Raw genomic sequence first — 16,670 nt, 5'->3', positions numbered from 1 at the left:
TGAGTATTTCCGCCCAGAAGAAGAAGCTTTACGAGGCCGAATTAAAGAACAACAGTGTTTTATTATAGAAACCTATCCAGCAGTGGTGGTTGATAAAAGTATTGAGAGATTATTAGACAATGTATATTTGTTTGAAAAAAAAGATGGAGCAGAAACAGAATAAGATTCGAAAAGACACCACTGACTTTAAAAACGGCCAAGTCTTTACTTGGTCTAGGACTATAATCGAGAAGAATGGACAGGGGAGGGTAGCTCCCAATACACTTAAATCTAGAAATGATGTACAAACTGTATGTAATGAAGGAAATAGTCAATCTGATAAGCATGCTGGGAGGGGTGACCACCTAGTTAGTGATACCAGAAATATTGTTGTTACAACAGCTATTGTGCATCATGAAGATACAATTAATGACATATTACTGTCACCGATTGTAAGCTCTGATGTAGTGAACGAAAATGTAAGTTCTAATACTCCATATATCAATGGAAATAGAAGTTCAGAACAGCATCTAGATGCCATTGATAGTTTGGTTAAGGGTGATACAATAGTTAGGAGGAAGGTCAAAAGTAATTTGAACTCAGCATTTGTTGAGTCAGTTGGTCCCACCCCTTTCCCCATCTCCACTTTTCAGAGAGGAGGGAGAGACAGATCCATGAGCAGGGGGAGACAGAAGAGGAGAATGACAGACGAGGAGCATGTGGGACCGACACTAAAGAAAATCTGAGACAAAACCATCAATCGCTAGTATGGAATATTTCCAATAGACAGTTGATCCAGGATGAAATTGATGTTTTAGAAAAAGGACTTACATTCATACCCTCTATTAAGAGTGATGTGACTGACTCAGTGATGGATGTTAAACTATTTGCTCGTAATGTACAGTTGAGGTTGGATTTTGGTGATGGTATATCTACCAGGTCCAGACAGAATTTTAGTAAGCCTAGTACATATGTTCCTAATTTGCACCCTCTGATAGATGCCTTCTCTAAATTAGTAGAGGAGGACTTACATAAGTTGGATACTAGTAGTAGAAACAACAAATGGCATGGCAATTTATTACCAAGACAGAGAGTAGCCTTGAAAACACTTAGAGATGACCAAAATATCATAATTAGACCAGCAGATAAGGGAGGTCCTGTTGTTATTATGGATAGGTGTGACTATGTAACTAGTATGGAGAACATGCTTGGGAACACTCAGTTTTACTGTTGTATTAACACCCAACAAGTTGAAAGAATAATTAATAGAGTATCATGCATGTTATCAAGCCTTCGAAGTAGAAGCTTGATTACTGATCAACTGTTTAATTTTTGTTCTGTGATGAACCCTCTAATACCTAGTATACAAGGGATGCCGAAAATACACAAACATCCAACCTGTCCACCCATGAGGCCCATTGTTGCTGGAAGAGGTTGGATAACAGAACTAGTTTCTCTGTACTTGGAATCTATGTTTAGGCCAGTAGTCAATACACATACTTATATTTTAAGAGATACTAAACAATTCTTGTTGATGTTATATAATAGAATGTCTACATTGCCCCTTGAACTACCATATTGGTTAGTTACTTTGGACGTTCAGTCCTTATTTACCATCATTCCAAATGATGATGGAATAGAATGTGTTAGGAGGTGCATGCAGCATAATCAGAGTTCTTCTGAAATCTCAGTCAATACTATGTGTGATTTGTTACATCCTGTATTAAGCAATAATATCTTTACGTTTAATAACATAATTTATAATCAAAAGGATGGCGTAGCTATGGGCACTTCATGTGCCAATAGCTACGCCAATCTGGTCATGGCTGACTGGGAAAAATATAGTCTCTTTGAAATGGAACATTTTAAGATGTCAGTTGTGTTCTATGCACGTTTTGTAGATGACCTCTTTCTGATTTGGACTGCTGGTGAGGATGATTTATATAATTTCTTGGAACAAATGAACTTTCTAACTATATATTTGAAATTTACTATGACAGCATCAAAGGTCATGGTTCCATATCTAGATGTGTTTGTTGAAAGACTTCCTAATGGATTGTTAAATACTGGGGTATATAGGAAGTCCTGTTACAGGAATTCCCTTTTACACAGGACCAGTATGCACCCCAGATTCGTATTTGACAATATAGTGAAAGGACAGGCTATGAGAGTTTCATGTCTTAATTCTTCAGAGATGGGGTTCCATAATGAATTATCCAACCTACAGCAACAATTATATGATAGATCTTATAGTTCACAAGAAATAGAGAAGGGCTTTTTGGGTGTTGACATTCTTAGAAAAGATAGGGCTCTACCATATTTTATGGCTAGAAATTATACCATCCTTGAAGGGAATGATACAATAGGTGAGTTGGTAGATCCCAATTGGGAAATTAGAGTCTCGATTTATTATACTCAGGATGTCAGAGCCATAAAAGACATTTATTCTAAACATTGGGATCTATTAACAGCTGATCCCAATATTCATGATATAGTGGGGCATATGCCGAGGTATACATATAAAATCATCTTAATTTATATACAATTTTGTGCAACTCAAGCAGAGTTGATAATTATTATTTGCCAAACTCTATTGCAGTCACCACCCAGCCTTGTCATAGGTGCAGTTATTGTTCGCTGATAAACAATACAGCCATGTTTATTCATCCTGTCACACAACGCCGTTTTTATTTCCATCCTAAGGCTAGATGTGAGACTAAACACATTGTTTACCTTGCTACCTGTAGGTCTTGCCCAGCTTTCTATGTGGGCAAGACTGACAGGCGATTAAAGAACAGGATTAGGGAACATCAGTATAATATTCAGATTAAATCTGATAAAAATGCATTATCGAAACGTGTTAGAAACATCAGCTGAACACATATTTGATTTTCTAGTTGTACAGATGAATAGACCTACCATTAGGAGAAGTGATGTGATGAACCACACCGAACAAATTGAAACCAAATGGATCATTAGGCTGAGAGCAGATCGGCCCCCAGGGTTAAATGAGAGGGTGCCCATAAAGCCTATGTTGAAAGGAAGAAGGTTGAAGGTCTAGTGTGGAAAGTACTTTAGGTCTGCTCCGCTGTATAGCTAGTCTATTTATTTATTTATTCATTTTTTATACATTTTATATGTAATTTATATTTAGTGTGTTATGAATGAATTTTGAAACGAAACTGCAAGTTTTATAAGTGAAAATATTTAGCGATGGTATGTGTATTTATTGTAATATACCACTGATCGAGAAATTTATATTGCTTTTGATTTTATGTTATTTTAACTATGTTTTTGAGCACTGAACTTTATATTAGTGATTAATTAATTCATAGGAAGTGATGTCATTGTTAGGAGATTATTTATTGGATACTTTGAATTTGTTTTTGTTTTTGGCTTGAAGAAGCCCAGCAGGGTGAAAGCGCTTGCTGAGTTTGTATATGGACCAATAAATAGAAAGTTTTATATAATTGGAGCCTCTACTCATATTTTATGAATTGACAACTGCCTCTTCTTGTGGCGAGAAGTTTTTGGGAACTGTGTATGTGGACTGTATCGTTCTGCCGATATTGGTTCCTGTGTTTGTGTGCTAGTTTCGTTTCATTGATTTGTTTATGCAGGAACACAGACTCTTGGGCAGTGGCGTTTGATTTCATATAATGGTTTTAACCATCTCTTTTCTTTTTTATCTCACCCCACCACTTATCTCTCTCTCTCTCTCTTTATTATAAATGGGAGCACCCTGTTCTGTTGTCATACTTTTCTGCCAACAAACAAAATGCTTTTCAGCACAGGGAAGTAGGCCAACTGCTGAGGCTCAGCCTGACAATTTTCTATTGACTGCCGCACCAACACCCAGCTCATTTGGGATGCAACCTGGCAGTACTACCTCTGCAGCCCCTGCACTACCTGGCCAACCCACATCAGATAGCATTGCCCCAGCTGCTGGTGCACTGATACCCTCTGGGATTATTGTTGGAGGTGGTGATTACATCACATGCCAGGAGCTGTGAGGGATGGTGCATGATGTGAAAGAAACTGCATGCTTCAGCTGTCTGGAGAGGTTGCTCCTTAGAATGCAAAAAATACTCCCACATCAAACAATCTCACAGGGAACTGAGGAAGGAGACTGCAATGTCAGTTCTAATGATGAGGACTAGATTCTACCTGTTCCCATGCTTGATGAGCATATGCCTCCGATGTCCCCTACCTATTCTCAGTCTTGTTGTCCCCCAACCTTTTGTGCCCATCACCTTCCCTCTGTCTGTCTTCTTTGTCATGTTTGTCTGCACCTGCTTCCTCACCTACCCTTCCTCTGTTTTTGAATTGGAAAAAAATGGACAGCAAAATGTTGTCTCATACATAGCTCTCCACTTCACACATGTCCTCTCAACACACTTGATTTGGTCCAATTGGCTATACAACATGATTGATTTGTTGTTGTCGCCTATCTGTGTAGTGGTAACAGTCAAAATGCATCCAATTTTCTATATATGCTCACATTACAGTGTTAAAGAAGTGGATAACTATGGTTCTTTCCTAATTCCCTGCTGCAAATTCCTTTATTGCTTCCCCTTTTTCTTCCCCTTGCGTGCCCCCCATTTCACCACTTTCCTACCTACCCCATTTTCACACCTTTAATCTGGAAAAAATAGAATCATACATAATACATTTGACCAGAAATGGCCCATAAAGCCTTCATGTCTTGTCCTCTAGATTTGCATGGAGTTTGGCATCACACAACGATCCTGAGCAGGGATGAATGGCTCTTCATGTCCTATGGCAAAACCTGGTGAGTTTTGGCCATCAGCCGCACTAGTCTGGTAATCTCCACGCAATGCTGCCTAAACTCACTCTGCTAAAAGAATATAGAGTTAAAGCAGAGTAAAGGCAGTAATTTGAAACATTTCTTCTAATAGTTATTTAGACTGCTGAATGCAACAAAATGGAACTACCTGTGTGCAGTGTTGACAAAAATCACTTGACTGAAGTTTTTTGGGAAAATAGCTTCAAGGGTTGGATTCCAGATGCATCTCTCATCATTTCTTAGTGCGATGGTATATGTATATGATATATTTATTCACCTACATACTATAATTTGCCACATTTATGAATTCTCATGGAGATATATTGATTACTGTCCAGAAATGAGTATCCAAAGTGACATCCATCTCCACTTCTATCGCACATTTATCTAACCTTTTTCTGCTTGTCATAAGCCTGTTGTCCTTCTCCTAAACCTTCTTTACCCCTACATCTGTCACTTCATGCTACACAACATGTAAGGTTATAATGACAATGGACCAAAAAATGACAATTAATGTCCCATTAAACAAAAGACTGTTAGGTGTATGTTCATCTCTCCTTGTATTCATCCCATTAATACAACCCCTCTTTAGATGTGTGTATCTATTAGGTTGATGGATGGTGTCTACAGACTGACTTGACTGTGCTGATGAATAATTCAAACATGTTACCTTAATTCAATAGTTTGTTAATGCTCCTGTACTGTGCAATGCTTCAAAATCTTCTGTCAGATTCTGTTTGAGTCGTGATCAGGTGATGGATGAAATCTTCATCTAATGTGATGTGGAAGCTGTCCTTAGTGACAAAGCCTACTGCACTTACTTTTCCGGATATCTAGCCATACACAAATAATCAGCATATCTGCTGAGTCATAATAAAGACGTACCACCCCTTGTAATTTCTAGAAAGCTGTACACACAATTAAATTCTGATTTGCAGTGAGGCCTGCAAAACAACTAATAGTGCAACTGTATTGAGGTAGGCATTACTGATACAATTTGGTGAAGACACATACTTTAGTGTAGTCATTGATTGTCACATTTATAGTCCTAATCATATTTACTCAGCTAATGCCTTCATGACACTATTTGCAAAAAAGGGAATCATCCAGATTTGAACCCTATTCACATTTCTGCTCTGACCAGCAGCTCACATCTCTTCATACCTGGCGCCATAGGGAAAGCTAGACAAGAAGTGTATTTTACACCCTCAATAATGTCCAGAGTGCTGACAGTTATACAGTATCACTTAGCCTGTTTGCACAGAGTAAGGTGAACCAATTGACATATTCTTGTTTTTTTTTTTTATTTATTTAAGCAGAGAACCGTGTTTGCTTGTTGCTTAACTTCGTGCAAATGGTGAAGGCAACAGCAACACTTATTAATGTAATAAAACTTATGACACAACATTACTAATATAAACAATGGTATGAACTGCATAGTATTTGTCAGTTATTTTTCCCATAACATATCTTTCAAACTACTTCACAAGTTCAAGTTGAATTCATGAAATGGGAATCATGCATTTGATGACACTTTGTCATCGCCCTCTCAAATAAGTTTCTCACTAATGTGCTATGTAAAAATGTGTTTAGCATGTCTTACTATGGTTATTGGCCAGTTATCTTCCATCACACAGAAAGGCATTCATAAACACGAGAAGGACAGAGAGATGTGCTTCACTGAAGACATACTTACTTAGAGCCATATGGGTCCTGCAACAATGCACCTGCAAATTATATAACAGTAATTGATCAACTGTCAAGGATACTATAGAGATAAAGAGCACAACTGTATTGTTACATTTTGCATGGGTTTATACTGACACTAGACATTAGTCATCAATGACCACATGTCTTTAAATGTATTTTTGCACATTGCAATCACAAAATCAAATCTGAAGTCCAGCCTTTGCCCACAAGTCTCTAAACAGTATATGTTACTTGTGACATTATGCTGATGTCATCCTCTATAAAGACCACTATAACATTTATAATATCAGACTTCTGTGATGGCACGAATGTTAGGTACTGTGTTCTCCAGCTGGAGTAACTAGGTAAATAGGGGTTTGAATGGTGCAACATGCATATTGTGTGTCTGCCTGTATATCTAACTGTGTGTGTGCGTAGTCAGAAGAGCATGAGCAAATGCCCTCCCTCAAGTATCATTCAGAACAAACTTTTACAGTGGTACATGACTACACAGCAATTTCGTACAGCCCACCCAACGTCCTCTTCTCACCAGACACTGGTGATTTCATCATCTATAAAGTGGTCTGACAGTTTTAAAGTCACAGATGTGCTGTGGTGCTAGCATTAAGTACTGTGTTCTACAGCTTGTGGAACTAGTTATGTAGGCACAGGTTCTAATCTCACAGCAGTTAATGTGTGTGTGTGTGTGTGTGTGTGTGTGTGTGTGTGTGTGTGTGTGTGTGTGTGTGTGTGTGTGTGTGTGTGTGTGTGTGTGTGTGTGTGTGTGTGTGTGTGTGTGTGTGTGTGTGTGTGTGTGTGTGTGTGTGTGTGTGTGTTTAATCAACTATCAATCAAGAGACAGTTTTAGATCAGCATGTGAGTACACAGCTGTATAAGATACTCCTACTAACATCTTTTTCTCACTATACACTGATGTCATCTGCTATGAAGTGTACTCTGAAAATGTGAAACTCAGACTTATGCTGTGATGCTAGCATTAAATACTCTCTTCTCCATCTTGTAGAAGTAGATCAATAAGCAGTGGTTCTATTCTCACAGTAGTCAAGTTTTGCATGCGTGTGTTCATAAAGAGACAAGTTTAGAAAGTGTAGTCTGACAGTGAGAAAGTCAGACTTGTGCTATAGTGCTAGTGTTAAGTACTGTGTTATATCCAACAACTTGATGCAAGTAACAAAAGAAGAAAAAAGAAGTCCACAACCGGCCACAATCCAAACACAGGTTTATTAAAAAAACTTTTGGAACTCTAGCACCTTGGTTCTCAGACTTCCAGGAGTAATACAAATACACAACATTTCACAAACCTTTTTATAACACCATCAATTAATAAATAAATTATTCAATTACATAATAATTGCTTCCAATTAATTTCCAAGTTTAAAGCTACAGGTACCATAGTATTGAATTTTAAATTATAAATTGATTCCTTATAAAGAAGTTTCTCCTTAATATCACATACTTCACCAATTTTCATAAAAACTTGTTCTAAAATAGAAACTTGTAAAAAAGAATGATCACTGTTATGTGTTACTTTAAAATGCATAGCAATATTGCTTTCAATTTTATTATTCTTTATGTCCCTTACATGTTCCTGTATTCTGACTTTCAATTTTCTTTTACATTCTCCTATATAAAATAAATTGCAGTGACATTTAAGAACATACACTACACCTTCACTATTACAGGAAAAACAGCCACTAGGTGAAAAATAGACACCATTTTTTTCCCTAAAACTTGTAACACTACAGGAACATATGGAACTACAGCCACAAGCATATGTACCCTTCAAACCAGGGGTCACATGTAATGCCTCATCAGGCATAGAAAAATAACTAGAGACCAAAAAGTCCTTTAAACTCTTTCATTTGTTTATAGAAAATAAAAGGACAATTTGATATGATTCTTTTCACCTCCACATCCTGAAATAAAAACATCCAGCAATCATGCAATATTTTATTAATCCTATTAGTATGACTATTATATACTAAAACAAAAATATATCTGATCCTTTTGTGATTCAGTATTAACCACCATCTTATTTATATCATTATGGTACTGATTCAGTCCCAGTCTGTGTGCAACCATTTTCTCTAAGGACTTCTTAACCATTTCATAGTTGTACCCCCTACTTATAAACATGGAAAAAGTGTGCCTACATTATCTTATAAAATATCCTCAATCACTAAAAATTCTATGCATGTAAAGAAACTCTCCATAAGATAGAGACACCAATAAATGCTGGGGGTGAAAACTAGCCCCATGTAAAAAATGGGTGTTGTCCACAAATTTCCTGAGGACAGATGTCCTAATACCACCATCATTAATCCCTTCCAATACCAAATCTAAAAAATTTACCCTATTTCTACATTGTATATCATCAAACCTTAAACCATAAATATTCTGTTCTAAATCCAAATGGAAGTTCATTACATTGTGTCTACTGCCCTCACATATGAAAATTAAATCATCAATATATCTGAAATAAGCAATGGCATTATTTCTTACAAACTGATGCTTATACAGATATTTCAACAGAAAAAGAGCCATAAACAAATTTGTATAAATGGGGGCAAAAGATGCCCCCATGGCAGTACCTTGTAACTGATGATAGATATAATCATCAAAAACAAAATAATTGTTTAACAGACAAAACTCTGTAAGTCCTATAATATAAAAAGACAAAGGAGAATTTCTTAAAAAAAAATAATTTAAAGCCTTAATACCATCCTGATGTTTAATACTGGTATAAAGACTTTTTACATCCATGACCACATAGTACATGTCATTATTCCACTTGATATCTCATATTCTGTCCAAAAAGTCAAAAGTATCTTGAATGTAGGACTGCAACTTCATGACATGAGGCTTTAAATATTCATGTATAACTAAACATATACTGTGTTCCCTAGTATATGTGACTAGGTAGGGAGAGGTTCTACTGTCACAGCAGTCAACATGTGTGTGTTTAGTGAGGAGACTATTTTAGAGCAGCATGGAACACACAGCTATGTGAGACACTCCTACCAACATCTCCTCACCATACACTGATGCTGTCATTTGCTATAAATTGTACTTTGACACCTGAAAGTCAGACTTGTGCTGTGGTGCTGCCATTAAGTACCTGTTCTTTAGCTTGTTGAATTAGTTAGTAGGGATTCTAATCCTACAGCAGTCAACCTGTGTGTGTTCAGTCAACTATCAGTCAGGAGACAATTTCAAAGCAGTATATGAGACACACCTACCAAAATCTTCTAATCAGCATACACTGATGATGTCATCCTCTATAAAGTGCATTATTTTACTGTGAAAGTCAGTTTTCTGTCATGGCATTAGTGTTAATTGCTGTGTTCACCAGCTTGTGTAATTAGAAAAGTAGGGTTCTTATTTCACAGCAGTTGATGTGAGCGAGAGAGTGTATGTGTGTGTGTGTGTGTGTGTGTGTGTGTGTGTGTGGGGGGGGGTGGGTGTGTGTGTGTGTGTATATTCATTCAACTATCAGTATGGAGACAACTGATGCTTTCATCCTCTATAAAGTATACTGTGACACAGTTAAAATCAGACATCTGTGGTGGGGCTAGTCATAAGTTGCATGGAATCCAGCTTATATACCTACACAAGTTTAATGCTCAAATCTGACTTCAGTCAACTGCTGTGTGTGTGTGGTTGGTGGTATATTACAGTCATTACAGTAAAGAGTCAATTATCTGAATGTCTATAATCAGAAATGTCAATTGTCCGAATGCAGCTTTCCAAAGTTTTTGGGTAGGAAAAATCATAAAGTCTGAATATATAAACATTATATGTATTCTCTTGTATGCTTTTTTGAGCTTGTAGCTGGCTCATGTGTGAAAAGTATTCTTTATTGTCCAGTGAAATCAGTGAATGGTTGAAAAGCATGCAGAAAAAAAAACAAGATTTTTGCAGTTTTTTTTTTTATCTGGTTCAATGTATGTTTGATTATTCGAACAGTTTAATTATCCAAACTACCCTAGGTCCCAATTAGTTCAGATAATCAACTCTCTACTGTATATGATCTTTTGAATATCTTTTCTTTTGACACCAACTCAGGAGAACTCAGGAGAACCTTTACCATAGCCCTGTGAATCCAACATCCCCTTTTTCTGCTCTGTCCACATAAAATCCTTTCTGCAGAACACTGGAGGATATCGTCATCTCAAAGATGCATACACACAATGTGGTGCAGAGCCCTTCCACGATCTCTGCAAGCCATCTTCAGAGCACTAGGTATGTGATTGCTAATTCTTTCATGAAATTGTACCCCTGTCCTGTATGGACTGAGGCAGTATGTAATACAATCAAACACATACACACATATGCATGTATCCCTACTATCTTACATCACATAGATATAGCAGTTTTGGTTTAAATGGTATAATAATGGCTAGGATTTCATGTGATGATATCTGTTAGCCTAGTAATGTCCTATGACACTATAAACATTGCACATGCCAATGTTGCTGTCATCCACATGTACTGTATTGAGGTTTGGATGTGCACTAGCCCTACAACAGTGTATTCCAGTCTGCAATTTGACATAATGTATTGATGGCCACTGCTGCCATTTGATTGCATGTTCCTTCCATAACAGCTGCAGTGATGTGCCACCTGAGGACTGTTGACAAGGGATGATGCTTTGTATATTGTTGCCTTAGTAAGGCATGTGTTCTTGTAGTGGAGTATATCAACATTCTACACAGTTCTCATTCAACCATCATAGTGACAATTGCAGTATGGCAGAGTTGTGTATGTGTATACCTGTCATCATGAAATGCTATGTGACATACAGCAATATTACATCATACAAATTTCATGGGCACATACGCCTTGTTTCATCCACATGTTATAACGCTGTTATATACACAAACATATAACAAGCTCAGATTCACTTGCAAGCTTGTAGAATTCATTTTATGCACAATTGTGTTGTTAGTCACAAAGATTGTTCAGGTGTTCCCCAGCTGCATTGTGTGACTATCAGAATTTGTGTCATTAACTGTTCTACATGAACCACATCCACCTCATTTGTAATGTGTTCGTATATGGTATTAGGGCCCTCACACACACCTTTCCAATGATAGACTTATAGGCATATAATGTACAATTGCTGTATTAATGTAAAAATAGGTAGAGCTGAATGACTGTGTTAGCAGTTCCACTGTGTGGCATGTAATGCATACCTGAGGCTGTATTTGGAGGTGTTGTCACAAATCATAGTTTAAATACAAACTTTTAAGGGGAATACACAGCTATGTGCAGAGATGGTTTAAGGTGAGACTACACTTACTCAAACAGAGGCAATAGACAACTTGCTAGCTGACAGATTTGGATCAAACTTCACTCCCCTGTATCCACTGGTCGTCACCCCAAAGTATACATACAAACATTACTCAGCTTATTTTCTCAAGACGACAGATCATATGTGGCTCTGTAAGGCTAAAAACATGGCATAAATGGACCCTGACAACATACCGGGTTGCCTTTTCAATACCTTGCAACCTGACCTAGCAGACACAGTTGAATCCCTATTTAACCATAGCCTCCGGGCAGCCTATGTTCTGGTGAACAGCAACAATCATCTGTCTGAACAAGGGGGACCATCACCAGACACAGAGAGTTACAGCTACATAAGTCTGACTAACCTCATCACTAAGGCAATGGCAAGAATTAACATGGACATTATCAACAAGAACATAGGTAATCACTGACTGTGTGCTCAACCCATTTTTGATTTGTTAAGGTTAGATCATGCCTGTTAAATCTGGTTAACTTCTTCAAGAAGGTCATCAAGGCCATGGATGAGCGAAAGACTGCGTCCCACCTAACTTGACCTGGCCAAGGCATTTCACACAATTCCACACTCAGGTATTACAGATAAACTGTCTTGTCTGGACATAACCCCCTACATTACCAACTGGGTAGCCAAATGGCTAGCTGACAGGACACATACTGTCAAAGTGTGTTAATTCACATCTAGAAAGACTTCAGTGACCAGGGCAGTACCACAGGGTTCTGTACTAGGCCCTTTCTTGCTCGGTATTTAATTTCCAGAAGTCAAGGCAAATTTAGAGAGCCTTTGTCTGACCAGCTTTGGGGGTGACTGCAAATTGTGGACAATCCTTGAATCCACTAACACTATTGATATACTGCAGAAAGTATTAACGCATACAAATTATTGTTGCCAGAGTCATAGAGACACACTAAATGGCCAATAAAGAATAACTATTATCTTCTGGAAAAGAAATATCCAAGCTAATTACAATATAAACAGCACACCCTTATGAGTAGACCCAGTGGTGTGTGATCTGGGTACTCAGGTAGATAGTAATCGGAAGTTTGACCACCATGTGATAAAACTCTTCTCTATGACACAACTCATAAGTATGGGTATGGTATCTAGATCAAAGGACATTATAATTCCATTGTTATCAGCCCTCATAACACCAGTAATTGAGTACAATGTACCCTTTTGCATGTACATCACCACACATCCACAACAGCTGGATCAACCCCAGAGGTTTCGCACTAGGAAGATACAAGGTGTAAAAAATAATCCTGCACTGAAAGATTGAATGCCCTATCACTGTATCCAGTCCCCTACAGATGATTAAGGGCCGATCTTTGTCTGGCCTACAGGGCAGTCTCCAGTCTGGTCCTGATGGAAATGTTGCACATTGGTAAAGGAAACTGCACGAGGTTCACTCGTTCCAAGAATGTTAACCTAGCCTCTGACATAATAAATCATGTTGGAGAGATAGATACATCTCTCAGACACTACCCCTTCTCTGGAACAAGCTTCCCATTCACGTAAAGCAAAGGACTTTCCTGACCCTCTTCAAGTGCAACCTAGATCAATGGATGTTTAATTGTAATTGTACTTCTGGTGTTGCGCCCATGTCCCTCATATTTAGTGGCATAAGCCACACAGGTATAGGCTCATACCTGTGTGAACAGTGTTCACCTAGCTACTGAAAATTGTGAAACTCATCTTAAATATGCCTAGGTCTTTATGGCATCTTGGAACAATAGCCTAGTGCTCTCCTATGAACCTATGCAGTCCAACTGTAGGTACAGCTATAGTGTGACAGTGCAGCATCACGGACATGCCAGTACATCACATCAGTATTACCATTTGAAAGTTTGCATGACACATATGCATGCATGTCAGGATGTCATGGTAGTATAACATTTTCACTGGCAATGTCAGGAGGACAGTGATTGTGTGACATATGTCTTGAGGTTTGACATGTGCGTATCGAGTGTGCTCCATGTATTGTTTGGTATGTGAACAATATCACAGTGACAGCTTCCTCGCTCATTGATGGTAGACTTTGCACTGCTGCAGTTTCTGTGCACACAGAATCAATTCTTAATTCACACATTTTTTGCAGATGCATCAGTCAATATCCATTGCTATTACATGTGGCAGATGCATGCAATACCCAGCTGTGTGTAAGGAATCCACTCATAATAGTGTGTTTTTTGTAAGGGTTGTTATCCATATGGCCGATACCTATGTCAGCCAGGGATGCTTTATTAGTTGACTGATCTCCCACACATCTTGTCAGTCATACAAAACTATTCTTTGGGATGCATACACATTAGGATTTGACAGTGCAGGCTTTCATTCAAGGTGTTTTACTAGATAATTGTATAATACGTCTTTCTGTCTTGCACCCAGTAAATACAAAGCTCACTGACAACATTGATGGCATGGGTTTGATTCATGCAGGTGTGGCTTGTGACTTATGTGTCATGCAAACCTCTCAATGGGCCAGGATTGTCCCTGATTTCAACTCCAGGTTTAACATTGTCCCTCTTAACCCCTCCAAAAACAGGTCATTTTTGAGGAAGGGGTGGTGAATTTCCCTTATAGAATACTAACAATCATTACAGTTGTGCATGTCTGTTCCTGCAGAACATGTATAATAACTTAAACTCTCATATTCTGGCAATGTCACAAATTAATGTCTTTAACATTTTTAAATTGCTCCTGATTATGCCTGCTTCTGTCAGCAGTTGTACATGAGTTTGTTTCTATGAGTCCATGATTGGTTGAGAGGTATGTTGATATGTCAGTCATAATAAAGCAAGTAATTTTGCAGATCTTCATTGTATGCACATAACCCCCATTGTGTATACCGTCCTTGCTAAATGTCCTCTCCAGTGAGCATGTCAGTCATGTATATATCACAACCATTCATCTCCACTGACATGGAGCCTTGTGTGACCTTCACACATATACTATCCTGTGTGATGATTTAAATGTACTCACAGGATGTATAGACAGCAGTATGTACTGTGCTATCCACATATGTGCTTAATGTTATGCTGCTGATTTTTCTTGGAAGTGTATATACATTGACGTATCTTATCCTGTGTACAATGCCATATTTAACAAGCCCTCTTTCTCTTTTTTTCATTCCTGTCATTCAGGTCTATGCCCATTTTCATCAGCACACTTTCCTTGCCTGGTGTATGTTTCATTGTCTTTGTCCTTGGCATTCATCCCCCCATCTATTATTTAATTCTGCAAATAATTGTTGCAGTGTACATTGCACTGAGTACACTTTTCTTTAATGTATTAATACTGCTGTTATTGCAGCATTTCACCCCTGTTAGTCATTGTGGCTGTCCGCACAATCTCAATGAGCAGGTCTTCCTGTAGACAAATTTGTATGTTTCTTCTTTCTGTATTTATACTGCTCTGCATGGTTTCCTGGCCAGCAACACTGTTGCTTGCTATGAAATGTTACTTGTATTTGCGCAAGTGCAATGTGCGGCATGCATAAGCAATTAGAGCTGCTGCTGATTGTGCTAACATGTAAAATCTGTGCAGACTTCGTGCAAAGCTTGAGTGGAGTTTATTGAATCCCCGGGAATGACTATTAAAATCTTATACTAATAACACTCCAAGGCACAACTCTACCCATAAAAATAAAGAAAGAACTAAACACAACCACTCATGTCATGTCACTTCATAGCATCACTTGAGACATCCAAACCCTTGACTGGCCCCACCCAGAAAAGTCCAAAAAGCTAGTAACACAAGTGCAAAAGTCATGGAAAATAATTTAAAATGTTATACTATAAAACTCCTAAATCTAGAACAACATAAAAAATCGTAAATATAATACAATACAGTTGAGCCCTCCCCTTCCAAAAAATAGAAAGCATAGAGGCATCATTTTCATCATTTCAGAAAAAATAGACTCTGTCACAAAATTCTACGGGATACTTATTTTATTCAATTATTTGTATGTATGTATGTACTTTTTTCATTTGATAAACAAAGTAAAATGGTGATCCAGATGGACCATTTTCAGGTTCAGTCTGAGTAAACAAACATTCTACAAAAAACATTTGCCATCTATAAGTAAGTCATGTAATTTTAAACACGGTATAGACTGCTATAAAAAAGTAATCTGAAGCAAGTTTATAGAGTATTTGATTTACATGAAGTATGTATGTCCAACTTACAGGTTGCATACATTATATACTCACATGACATGAAGTAGGTATGTCAGTCTTACAGGTTACATACATTATATACTCACATGACATGAAGTATGTATGTCCATCTTACAGGTTATATACATTATATACTCAAATGAGAGAAAATATAGCAGGGGTAGGAGGGAGGAGCTACTAGTTAACCTGAGAGATTGAGTGAGTTACTGATTAGAGGGAAAGATGATTTGAAGGTGGGAAAGGATAGTACAATTAGATGAATTAATGGGTGATAATTGCTATTGGGTAAAGAGGACTTCCCTACATATGCTCGAGGTTAAATTGCTCGAGTGTCAGCAGCTGCAGTAAAAAAAAAAGAAGAATGTCATGACACTGAATGCATTTCTGCACAGGAAATCATTACTGATACAACTTCTAATTATGTGCCTGAAACAATTCACTTTTTAGAGAGAGTTCTCCCTTCTATGAGTTGGTGTGACTGAGAAATTGGTATATATAAGTTTGGAGAGGTGGAGTGCTTTCCCCCACATCAAGGGAATGTGTGGGGTACTTGGCCCCCTACAAGAAACAAGAAAAATATATTTTTTGCCCTTTTAGATTTCAGGAATTTTTTTTCGTTCTTTCAGTAGGTAACTTTTCATAGTAGAACCAGTAAAGTATATAGGCAATTTTTATTCTATGGGATAAG

This window comes from Protopterus annectens, chromosome 1.part0, assembly GCF_019279795.1.
Source record: "Protopterus annectens isolate FY-2018-M chromosome 1.part0, PAN1.0, whole genome shotgun sequence".
Classification (NCBI taxonomy): Eukaryota; Metazoa; Chordata; order Ceratodontiformes; family Protopteridae; genus Protopterus; species Protopterus annectens.
The sequence above is the reverse complement of the archived record's forward strand: the minus strand, read 5'-3'. Positions refer to the sequence as shown.